The sequence below is a fragment of the Echinops telfairi genome, unplaced genomic scaffold (assembly GCF_000313985.2).
Source record: "Echinops telfairi isolate 266 unplaced genomic scaffold, ASM31398v2 ScPeMD7_38;HRSCAF=143, whole genome shotgun sequence".
In the NCBI taxonomy this organism is placed as follows: Eukaryota; Metazoa; Chordata; class Mammalia; order Afrosoricida; family Tenrecidae; genus Echinops; species Echinops telfairi.
In genome coordinates this window covers 632,518-644,805 of record NW_022103936.1, presented here as the reverse complement: position 1 = coordinate 644,805, position 12,288 = coordinate 632,518, and the positions used below count along the sequence as shown (strand labels likewise).

The 12,288-nt window shown below is 38.8% G+C and overlaps 1 pseudogene; it reads left to right on the top strand.

Moving 5' to 3' along the window:
• Positions 1 to 348: 348 nt before the first annotated feature.
• Positions 349 to 3,637, top strand: LOC101643272 (annotated as a pseudogene).
• Positions 3,638 to 12,288: the final 8,651 nt, after the last annotated feature.

The window sequence follows — 12,288 nt, the reverse complement described above, 5'->3', positions numbered from 1 at the left end:
TCATAAGGAACCAATTGACCCAGGTCAATGCATGCAAACTCTACAGTCAGTTACAGGTGCATTTTATTACTACATAGAGACATTTCAGAGACTGTAACAGTGCCTGATATCGATTTCTTCTTACTTTCATGATAGAAATTTTGGATATGCATATGGATGTACAGATTCACCTACATTGGCAAGTTTTCCTTGCTGCTAGATATAGCCAAGCAAATAAGTTGTGGGTCAATGAGTATTAATGGAACTCATGTTAGTGCTACTTTTGATTCATAGCCTTGAAGTCCCTGCGGAGCTCCCCTCCACCACTATCCTTCCTCTTCTACCCATTTCCTGTAGCTTCTTGTAAATATGGTAGTGGACCTTCAGACCAGTAAGAAGATTGAAGGAACCAGGGCCCAGATACAATTTCATAGCAAAGCCACCAATGAGTTGAGACTTTTCTTTGAAAGATAATTACATCTAAATCTTGTTTAGTCTACTATGAATTTGAAATATTTTAGAAGAGCTTGAATAATAAATCCAGACAGCAACACAGAGCTGGAGGAGAATGTGCCCATGAAGTTGACTGTGATGATACAACACTATTAGTCTGAGTAACATAACTTCGAAGAACCTTTGTATGTCATATAAAATGCCTGCCCATCTCTTCCACATCCCAACTACTGTGGAGACCTTGGCTATGTCCCATCTACTCTCTTGTTAGAAATGTTCAAATCAACCTGTAAATTCCTGAGTGAGTACATTGAAACCATATTACTGGAAAGTTGATCGCTTCATACAGTATCTTTTATCAGGACAGGCCTTGGAAGACAGTAGCAGGACAGTCACTTCTGCATTATCTTATCTCCTACAGGATCATTGCACCTCCTATCTCAAACAATGTTGGCATTTACAGTCACAATCAATCCAAAATATCAGGGCTTTTCTGTATGGACAAAAAATTAGGAATAAATAGGCTGAATCACAAAAATAGTTAAATAAATGGCAAGGAGTAACATATTTTTTCCCATGAAATCCTAAAAACAAAAAGAGCCTGATTTTTTGTTTACAGTAGTTGTGGTGAAATTACTTCTGTGGGGCCATGCTAATAGGGTTGCAAAACATTAAAAGAGGGTTTAAGAATAAAAATGCCTTTAAGAATGAAACATCTCAGAAGCAAAAAGAGAATTCCTGGGAATACGAAGGAAGAAAAGCCACCAGTTGATCATACTGGAAATCCCTGCCTGGAGTGTTGGAGACAACAAAGGCCATGCCATGCCGAGACCAGTGTCAGAGGACAGGAGAGCATGTAACAGGGCAGAGGAGCAATGCTTACACTATGAGACAGATTAGTAAACTGGCTTTCTGACCTCCCGAAGCAGAGCCCAAGGGACCAGCTGGCTGAGAGGCTAAGAGAAAGATTTGACTGCTAACAGAGGAGACACACTGCTGTGGACCAATGACTATATCCCTTACGTTTTCTGAATCTGACTTGTGGTAATCTGTTCACTTCCCTAACAAGTGCCCATAATTGTAAGGGTTTTCTGTGCGTTCTGTGTGGCCATTGCAACAAATTACTGAACCCAGCAGAAAAGTAGAGTGTCATGAGAAGTATTTGTGCTGTCAGAATAAAGAAGGCTGGAGGCTGGAAGCCACATCTGACCTCTGCCTTCTTGCAATTGGCATTGGACTGATAGGGAGTTGGATTCTTCTCCCTTGTGTAGTCGGAGGAGTTTACACGTGGCCCCCATGACATTTCTTCATGGGGGGCTTTCGTAATCTCAGTACTATTGATATCTGGGTCAGGGGCATTGTTTCTTTGGGGAAACTGCCCTGTTCTTTGGGGAAACTGCATTGTAAAATGTTTATCCAAATTCCTGGCCTCTATTCACTAGATATCTAATTTTGACAAGCAAATATTTCCTCAGAAACCTCTGTAGGCAAAATTATTATCTTCTGTTTTAAAAAAATTCCATTCATGGCATCCTATCACATCATCCACCTTCTGTTTATTTCACTCTGAAACACATTGGAAACTGTTATCAGCATATAAACAACGTCATCGATTTTTATAGCAACATAATATTCCTTTTGTAAATTTATAATAATTTATTCAACCAGATCATGTTTGTAGCACCTTTCCAATCTTTTATCATTATAAACAGACCTGTGATGAATCAAGATGTATATCCTTTATTCACATGTCTTTTATTCACATGTATAAGCTTATCTGTAGAATGAATTACTGTAATAGAATTCCTGAGCCTGAGGTATTTATGCATATAACATTTAAATAGCAATGAATCGAGACAACAAGCTATGCACAGTAGACTTATTTTTTAAAGTGATCCCCTTAGAGATATCCTAACTAAATATAAAAACAATGAGAATGATGCAGCACTGAGCAGTGTTTCCTTCTGTTGTACACTGTGAGTTAGAACTGACACAGGGTTTCCTAAAAACAATAGAGACACCTTGCTAATTCCCATAATATGTATGGTTATGGAACATAGCTGACCTACCTCTCCCCCTATCTTGGGAGAACATTCGACGTCCACGTGGTGCATACTCAGCCTATTGAAGTCATAAGATTTACCAACTCGCTCTGTTCCACTCTTGGCTCCTTCTCTTTCGAAAAGATGGCTACACTGACTCCACCAGTGAATACTCCTTCCCCACTTCCACTGAGGCCTGGGTTCTAGCTTCAGTGGCAGCCCAGACTCCTGCCCCGGCCTCCATTCCAGGTCCAGCTCAGACTCCGGCTCCTGCCTCATGACACTAGAGGCAACAACTGAGGCCAGGGGGTGGGGGTGGGGGGCAGTGCAAGCCCCAGCACAGACCTCGGTGCCGACTGCACTCCCAGGGCCCTTTGCTGGTGGCCACGTGGTCTGGTTGCACCCAGCCATTTTAGTCTCCATCATGGACAGCTATGAACAACTCAATGAGGGTCCCATTGATGAAGACCCTTCTGGGAACTGTCGAAAAGCACTCAGTGGAGTTACAAATGGCTTTTGAGTGCCTCACAATGAGGCTTAGATGAGGCGGTCGTTGTCATGCAATCTGCAAAGAACATGTATGAATTGCACAAGAAAAATCTCTCCAAATGAGCTCATCCTGGGCTGGTACACTACAGGCCATGACATCACCGAGCTCTCTGTGCTGTTCCATTAGTACTACAACCCCATTCCCCTGCCTGTGGACACCAGCCTCCACAAGAGCATCGAGGCCTCTGTCAGCACTTTAATGGGTATCTGTGGGAGGACATGATGCTGGTGTTTACACATCTGACCAGGAAGTATGCATATTTACAACACAGAACACATCAGGGTTGACCTGATTGTGGAGCCCCATTTTAGCCTCCATGGGATGATCTGCCTCTCAAGTGACTTGGAGCGAGTCAGAGGGGCATCAGTCCACATCCAGCAGGCCCTAAGCACACTGTTGCAGTATGCAGAGGGTGTACTGTCTGGAAAGGTATCAGCTGACAATGCTGTGGGCCACTGCTTTATGAGTCTGGTTAACCAGGTACCCAAAATTGTTCCTGATGACTTTTGAGATCATGCTCAACAGCTACATCAGTGACCTGCTGATGGTGACCCACCTGGCCAATCTTAGGCAATCACAGATTGCCCTCAACAAAAAACTTGTCAACCCGTGACTCCTGCTATTCTAGACCCCAACACTGGAGCTCAGAATGTGGGTGATGGCAAAATGGTTTCTTTGAGGTCTTGAGTCACACTGAATTTGGCAACTAATGTGAAAGAATAAATAGCCTGCCTTACATAAACCAAAAAATTAAAATCACTCTGGGGCTCATAACAGAATGCGTAGTTAGAGCTATTTGAAACATGAAAAGGACACAATGCACCATTCATATCAGAAGATGAAGGGATACACCCGGAGAATTAAAGGGAGTAGCATTAAGGAGGGGAGGGAGATAAGCTCTGACGAACGGTCAGTGAGGAAGGAGAACCTCAGTTCTACTGAACTGCGCCACTGGTCCAAATGACCCCCAAAGTTGTGGAGTGTGTTCTCCCCAGAGTCTCTAGAAAGAAACGTAGCTTTGCTGATTGATACCTTGATTTCACTCATATAAATTTGTGAGACAAGAATATAATCAAGCAGTGTCCAGACTACTGACCCACAGAAGCTGACAGGTAATACATTTGTGTTTTTGAAAATCCCCAGCTGGTGATAATTTGTTATGCAGCAATAGAAACCCAAGAGAGTATGTTATTAATGTTTTGGTGTTTGTTACTCTCTCAGGTGAGAAATGTGATTTCCATGCAGTTTAATTTGCATTTCTATTACGACGACTGAAATAAACATCGTTTCTCTTACTTAAAAGCAATTTATATTTCCTTTTTTACACATACTGTCTGCTCATGTGATTTGTCCTGAAATATTGAACTATTTATTCTCAATCATAGCAATGCTTTATATATTAGGGAAATTGGATTGGGCTGTGATGTGTTGTTAGATGCCATGAAGTCAGAGATGACTCATAGCAACCCTATGTCCAGGGTCTGTGATAGGACTTGCCACTATTGGTGTGTCTGTGGCCCTATCCTGTCTAAAGGTCTTTTAAATCCAATAGATTAAGGCTTTTATGTTATCAGCATTTGTAAAAAAGTATTCTTACTTGTTCTTAGAAAGGTTTTCTCATGCAAAGAGAACTTGAAAGTTTGCTCATGGGTTCTTCTGGTGGTTTTATTGTTTTATTTTTAAGAGTTAAATCTTTTACTCATAAGAAATTTATCCCGGCATCAAAGTGAAGTCGTGATCCAAAATATGCCAGCATTATTTACTTAATAATTTTCATTAAAATATTAAGATATAGTCGCTTAAAGGTTGCGCTTAACTCTTGGGCTCTTGATAACATTTCCCCTTCTTTTTCTTGGATCGTCATGTTTTGAAAAAGAAATGAGACAATTAAAAAAAAAAATCCTGTAGCCAAACACTTCATCATTTTCATCTCTTGCATTTCCTATCTTTTTCTTTTCCATTTGGATTTATTTGTGCGTTATGATTTAAGAATGCCTGGTACCACAAGGGAGAGAAACACATTTACAGTCTCAACTCATAGGGCAGTTCTCCCCTATCCTATAGGGTACTCTGAGTTGGAATTGACTGGACAATGGTTAGTTTGGTGTGGAGTATTTTGTTTTAGTGCCACAAACAAGTAAGCACTAGGGTGCTAGCCTAAAGGTTTGTGGTTCGAATTCATCTAGTGACTCCATGGGAAAAAGACCTAATGATCTGCTTAGGTAAAGATTAAAGCCCAGAAAGCCATCTGTGAAGACAAAATGGGTGCACAAGCAAATATGGTAAAGAAAGCTGATGGTGCCCCAACCATAGCATCTGGGGTCTTTAAGGCTTGAAGTTAAACAAGTTAACAGAGAAGCAACATGCCCACACAGAAGAAGCACACCAGCCTGTGTGATCATAAGGTGTCCACGGGATCAGGTAACAGGCATCAGAAGAGCCCAAACAAACAAACAAAACATACTGTTGTAAACAAGGGGGTCAGAGCAGAGACCCAAAACCCATCTGTAGAAAATGGGGCATCCCCTCACAGAATGGTCGTTAGGAAGGCATGAGTCAACCAGGATGGATATGAAATGCATAATATTCCTCTGGTTTTTAGAGGCTTCCTTATCCCCAGAATCCTGACCCCATTCCTGCTTTTCACTGCGGGCTAGATCAGAGCATGTACACAGATACAGATAAGTGCTCATGACACAAGGAACCCAGATCAGATAAAGCCCTCAGGAAAAAAAATGGGAGTAGCAATACCAGGGGGGAAGGGGAAGGTGGGGAGAGAAGGGGTGAAGAAACAGCTAGGGGTAGACAGCTGTTGGTGTAAGATATGAACATAATAAAATTTATAACTTATCAAGGAGTCAAGAGGGTGGGAGGAGGGAGGGGGGTAAAAAGAGGAGCTGATACCAAAGACTCAAATAGAAAGTGAATGTTTACAAAATAATGATGGCAACACATGTACAAATATGCTTGATAAAATTGATTTATGAATTGTTATATGAGCTGTAACAGCCCTCAATAAAATGATCTTTTAAAAAAAATCATTTTACTGGGGGCTCATACAACTCGTATCACAATCCATATATCCATCCATGTGTCAAGCATATTTGTACATTTGTTGCCATCATCATTTTCAAAACATTTTCTTTCTACTTGAGCCCTTGGTATCAGCTCCTTTTTTCCTTCCCTCCCTCTCCCTCATGAACCCTTGCTAATTTATAAATTATAATTTTTTCATGTCTTACAATGATTGATCTCTCCCTTCACCCACTTTTCTGTTGTCAGTCCCCCTGGGAAGGGGTTATATGTAAATCAATGTGATAGGTTCCCCCTTTCTTCCCTCACCTTCCCCTTACCCTCCTGGTATTGCTACTTTCATTACTGGTCCTGAGGGGTTTATCTGTCCTGGGTTCCCTCTGCTTCCAGCTCTTATCTGTACCCGTGTACATGCTCTGATCTAGCTGGATTTATAAGATAGAATTGGGGTCATCATAGTGCAGGAAGGAAGCATTAAAAAACTAGAGGAAGGCTGTATATTTCAACAGTGCAATACTGCACCCTGACTAGCTCATCTCTTCCATGTGATCCTTCTGTCAGGGGATGTGCAATTGTCCACAGATGGGATTTGGGTCTCCACTACGCACTACCCCTCATTCACAATTATATGATTTTTTGTTCTGGGTCTGTGATGCCTGCTACCTGATCTCATGGATACCTCATGATCACACATGCAGGTGTGCTTCTTCCATGTGGACTTTGTTGCTTCTCAGCTAGATGGCTGCATGTTTATCTTCAAGCCTTTAAGACCCCAGGTGTTCCATCTTTTGATGCCTGGGAATAAAATGATCTTAAAAAAAAAGAAAGCACATTGGGGCCGTTCAACTCTGTCACACAGGATCACTCTAAGTCAAAATAGATTTAGCAACACCTAGCAACAGCATGTTGCCATTTAATATACCTAGGTAGTTGTTCCCATTTTTAAATTGTTTCACTCTGATTTTCTTTCACTTTCAATTGTTTCACTCTGATTTCCTTTTACTTTCAACATACCCTTCAATTTTGCCCTTTGGTTCTATATTGTCAATTTTATTTTCTTCATTTTTCTTTTTAACTTTACGATCCTATCTTGATGTCCTTCATTTAAAGTTTCAGTATTTGATTGGTGAACTACATAAATAACCTTATTGTTTTAGATAGGCCAACTTTTATAGGATAGTATTTTGCACCAAGTTATATTTGGCTATACGATATTTTATGTTCATTGATTTATAAAATGCAACCACTATCAAATAAGGACCTGATCAATGTGAGTAATTGATAGCTGAAATCAAGATGAAAAAAGGGGTTCCCAAATGGTGATTTTGCCAGCTATTGTTCATCAAATCATTCACGAATTTTTCATTCCTCCATTCATTTATTTTCAGTTTGACCCCAGTATATCTCAGAACCTCTTTGGAATTGCTTATTTGAAATAGAATAAAAAATCTGTTTCCAAAGGTTTTGTGAGATGGGAAAAAGAAATGAGACAATTTAAAAACCCATTCTCAAACCAAAGGGGAGGGGAAAATGCTGTGAAATCAGTGGGGAAAAAATCTTACCACTTACAGATTTGAAGTTATAGCCATGTGTATGTGGGTGTCTGATTATTTATCCATAGCATGCTTCCTTATCTATACGTATGTAAGTCACTTATTCTTCATAATACAGAGATCAAATCTTTGAAGAGGCTTTGTTGTCTTAGTACAAAGTATGCCAGAAAGGGGTGAGGAGATGGAATGGTAATAGAAAAGTTTTGTTCCTATTTAATGTTGGAGAAAATAGGACTTGCTAGTTTCTGTCATGTTAGTTTCTACTCAGGAGGATTCCATGTGTACAAAGTAGACCTGTTTCCCCAATTCCATTATATTATTATTAGTGTTGAAGAAATTGCCTTTCTCAGCCCTGCTAGCATGTAGCAAAAAACTCTCTTCCTTCACCTTCAGGATTCAGATGCTGACATTTTTCTTATTTTTCCTCCTCCCTTCATTATTTTCATTATACCTCTTTAAAAATGCGTTTGCATCCAGCTCACCCCTCAGTAAACTCTCTCAAGACCAGATTTACATGCAGCTTGCACAAATGACAGGGAAGGGCATTCCTTTTATATCAATGAAACGGGCAAAGAAATTCTGACACTGAGGACTCTCTTGATATGGTTTTAAATGGATAAAATGATGTTCTGAAGGACAATACACTTTAAATTGCTCATCAGGAAAGGAAACTCATTGGGTTCACAGGCTCAAAACTTAGTTTTATCATTCTGTTTGCAAAATAGAAATGTTTATTTATCACAGAGGCTTATGCTCACATATACAGAGAAACAAATACCACTTGATAGGCATATTGTTTCAATTATACCAGAGCATTATCACAAGCTTGAATGATTCACAGATAGTATTTTTCCATGAAAACAGATTGGAGAGCACTGATTTTAAGGAGCATTCATTTGGACCATTTCACTAGCTCCGAGGTTCCTCAAGATATCGCTTCACATAGCTCTCTCTGTTGGTCCTAGTCTTTAAGAAAAACATACATGAAGTGTCATGTATCTTTGGTTTGTGATTCTGCTTGTGAATCCCAGTTTTTTTTTTAATATTCTGTTACCTTGTCTTCTTAGATGGCTTTTGACAGCAAAGATAAATTTAAAGTGCTAAAGGATTTGGTGTTTTTCAGACTCACATCCTGGTAATAAGTAAGGTGATTATCCCATAAAAGTTAAATAAATATGTTTCCATGGTACTGAAAAAGTTTGTCTACATATCCATTGTATACTAGAGCATGGAGATTTGTTGTTCATATTCTTTAATTATTTTCTACTCAGATGCTGCAAGTGAAGCAATCAGTTTATGAAAACAGATCTCCTGACAATTCAGTGATAAAAAGATGTCAGTTGTAGGTAAATTTTATTTCACATATACAATCTCTATAAAAGAGAGAGCTGTAATAACTCTTACTAAGGGTAGCATTCTATGAAAACTGGCTTTTTCATTTGGGCTTTGACCCGTTTGTAGGTAATAGGAGCCTGAGAAGCGAAAATAATTAGCAGTCAGTTTTTAACCGAAACTTGGCAGTGTGAATCCACCAAGGGAACCAACAGAAGATAAGCCTGGGCAACATACTTTCCTAAAGACTATATCCAAGAAAACACTACGGGGCTATTTTATTCTGTAACACTTTGGAATGCCATGAGTTAGGTGCTGATTTGATAGCAGAAAAAATTATGGGACAAATATTCAATGGGGAAGTCCTGCTACTTATATAATAGCTGCCTTTTCTTGAATGTTCTTTGTCATTATACAAATATTTATATAACACTTACTGTGTGTGTTGAACACTCATTTAAGTGATATACTGTTCCATTTCCTCTAACTTATTGAATGTATTGATGTAAACTTGTTTATAATAAGCCTCTTAGTATCCTTTTAATATTTATAGAATCAATAATGATATCCTTATTCCTGATATAGGAATTTGTATCTTCTCACTGTTTTCTTGATCAATCTAGATTGACATTTATCAATTCTATTCAGCATCGCATCAGCTTTTGTGATTTTAAAAAAATCATTCATGTGCATATTTGAAAGTTTATTTCTTTTCTGGTATTTATTACTGCCTTTACTGTGCTTATTTTGAGACTCGCTCTTATTTTTCTAATTTCCATTTTTTCTCCTACTTTCTTAATGTGGAAGCAGAGGTCATTGATCTGAGACATTTCTCTTTTCTAATATTCCTAATATTGCTTTAGTTATATTACCCAATAATAATATACTATCTTTTCACTGTGATAAAATACAAAATCCTTCCTAATGTATCTTTGGATTTCCATTTTGTCCCTTAGATTATATAGAGAAAGTGTTATTTATGTTTTAAGTATTTGGTGATTTTTAAGACCTATTTGTTACTGATTTTGAATTTAATTTTGTTGTAGTCAATGGGCACCTTTTGAGTGATTAGAATTCTTCAAATGGCCTGAAATATTTTTATGATCTACAATTTGATCCAGGAGCCCTGGTAGCATAGTGGTTATGAGTTGGGCTGCTAACCATCAAGCCAGCAGTTTGAAACCACCAGCTGCTCTGTGGGAGAAAGGGCTTTCTGCTCCTGGAAAAAGTTATGTAGTGTCAGAATCTAAGAAGGGCAGTTCTACCTTGTCCTATAGATTCACTATGAGTCAGCATCAACTTGATGGCAGTGAGTAGGGTAGAGACAAGTTGTTCTATCCTTGTAAATATTCCATTTACATATCAAAATAATGAGTATTCTTTTGTTTGCTTTGGGGCATGGCATTCTGTGTTGATAAGGACAGGAAAGCCACTGGACTGGACCACTGCTTGAGTGCCAGCCAATCAGGGACAACCAAATTTTTAAAAAAAGCCCCAGGCCTGAGCTCAAAGCTGGGGGTCTGTCCCCAGTGTAAACTAACTTTATTGCTTAATAAACCTGCTGTACTGACTTCACCTACCTATTTGTCTCTCTGCTACTGCAGCCAGCAGCCCCAAATTCTAGCAGTGTCACTTAGTTCAGGTTGGTTTAAAACATTGTTCAAGTATTTTTTACACTTACGAATTACTGTTTATTTGTTCCATGTATTGATATTCACAAAAATGGAATATTCATAAGAGCTTTATTCATAATAGCCCCAACCTGGGAAAATGCCAGCTGTCGTTCAACAGGTAAATAGTTAAAGCAATGATATAAATATAGCATGGAATACTATTCAGTATTAAAAAGGGACAGATTATTGATACATGCAACCACTTGGAATAATAGCCAGAACATCGTGGTGAATGGGAAAGAATATCCATATATAAGCTGTTATAGAATTTCTTTATGTACACACACACACACACACACACACACACAACCACTGCTATCAAGGGTTTCTTTGTAGGAGCAGACGGCAGCCTTCTCTTTCTCCCAAGGAGTAGCTGATGGATTTGAACTGCCAATCTTGCAGGAGGTTAGCAGCCCAGTGCTTAACCCACAGCACCACCAGAGCACCTTATTTCTTTGCATCACATCTTAAACATAGTGACATTTTAGAAATGTTGAGCTTATTAGTGGCTGACACAGGGTAGGGATGGGGTGGGACAAGAGAGAGGTGGGTATATAAGGAGCAATAGGAGAGATCTTTGTGGTGTTGGCACTTTTCAGTATCTTAACGATGGTCGTGGATGCAGGAACCTACACAGGAGTTAAAATTTATAAGTGCTTAACACCTTTACACATACATATTCAGGATTTCAAGGACAACTTTAGAAATCTCAATAATATCAGATTGTATCCATGATACTATCTTGGTTGTGGCAATCTAGAGTTTTGTAAACTATATTCAATAGAGTGAAGCTGAGAAAAATGTGATCCTGTATTATTTCTTAAAAGTTCTGGGGGATCTACTGTTATTTCAAGACACTTAAATTTTGAATGAAATGGAATTTGAAATTTGTATTGTATCTCAAATTGTTGCTATTGGGGTATAAGGAAAGAAAAAAGAGGGGGGAAATTTAAGTACTCTGTTCACAAAATTCTAGTTGGTGAAATATACCTTCGTTCAAAAGTCTAAATCATTCCACTTTTGTTGGGCATTTAAAGGGAGATTTATTTAATGTACAGGAGTGTAATTCAACCAGTGAGAAGCACATATAAAATCTTGCAGAGACAGTGACTCCCTGTGAGAATTTGCTCCATAAATGTTTGCCAGTGAAGCAGATTGATTATCTAGCTCCTAGTCCTTTCAAATGCCCTCCACTCTATTTATAGCTAGCTGTAAGTTGTCTTTTTCTTGTCTCCAGAAATGTAAATAGCTACTGGGTGCTCTCTTGACTGACCTGTGTAGCAGAAAGTTGTGAAATAAGCTATAAAAGACCTGATTCTTTTGTAGTGGTAACCCTTCATGTCCCACACTGTTCCACGTTTGGATAGAATTACAAGTGCTTGTGGCCAATTGCAGTATATTTCGTATCTTTGGCTGGATTGGTTTGCTTACTGTAAATCTCTTAAATGCTTTTTTTTTAACCTTTGTGAGCCCCTCATAAGTCTTGAGCAGTGTATACTGTTATGGTGTTTGATATGGTAGTTACCTTTAGCAGGAGACTAACTGAATAAAAGTTTATTTTAATCAATTTATTGGGGCTTATACAATTCATCACAATACATAGATCAATTGTGTAAAGCACATCTATACATTTGTTGCCCTCATTATTCCCAAAATTCGCTTTCCTCTTGGGT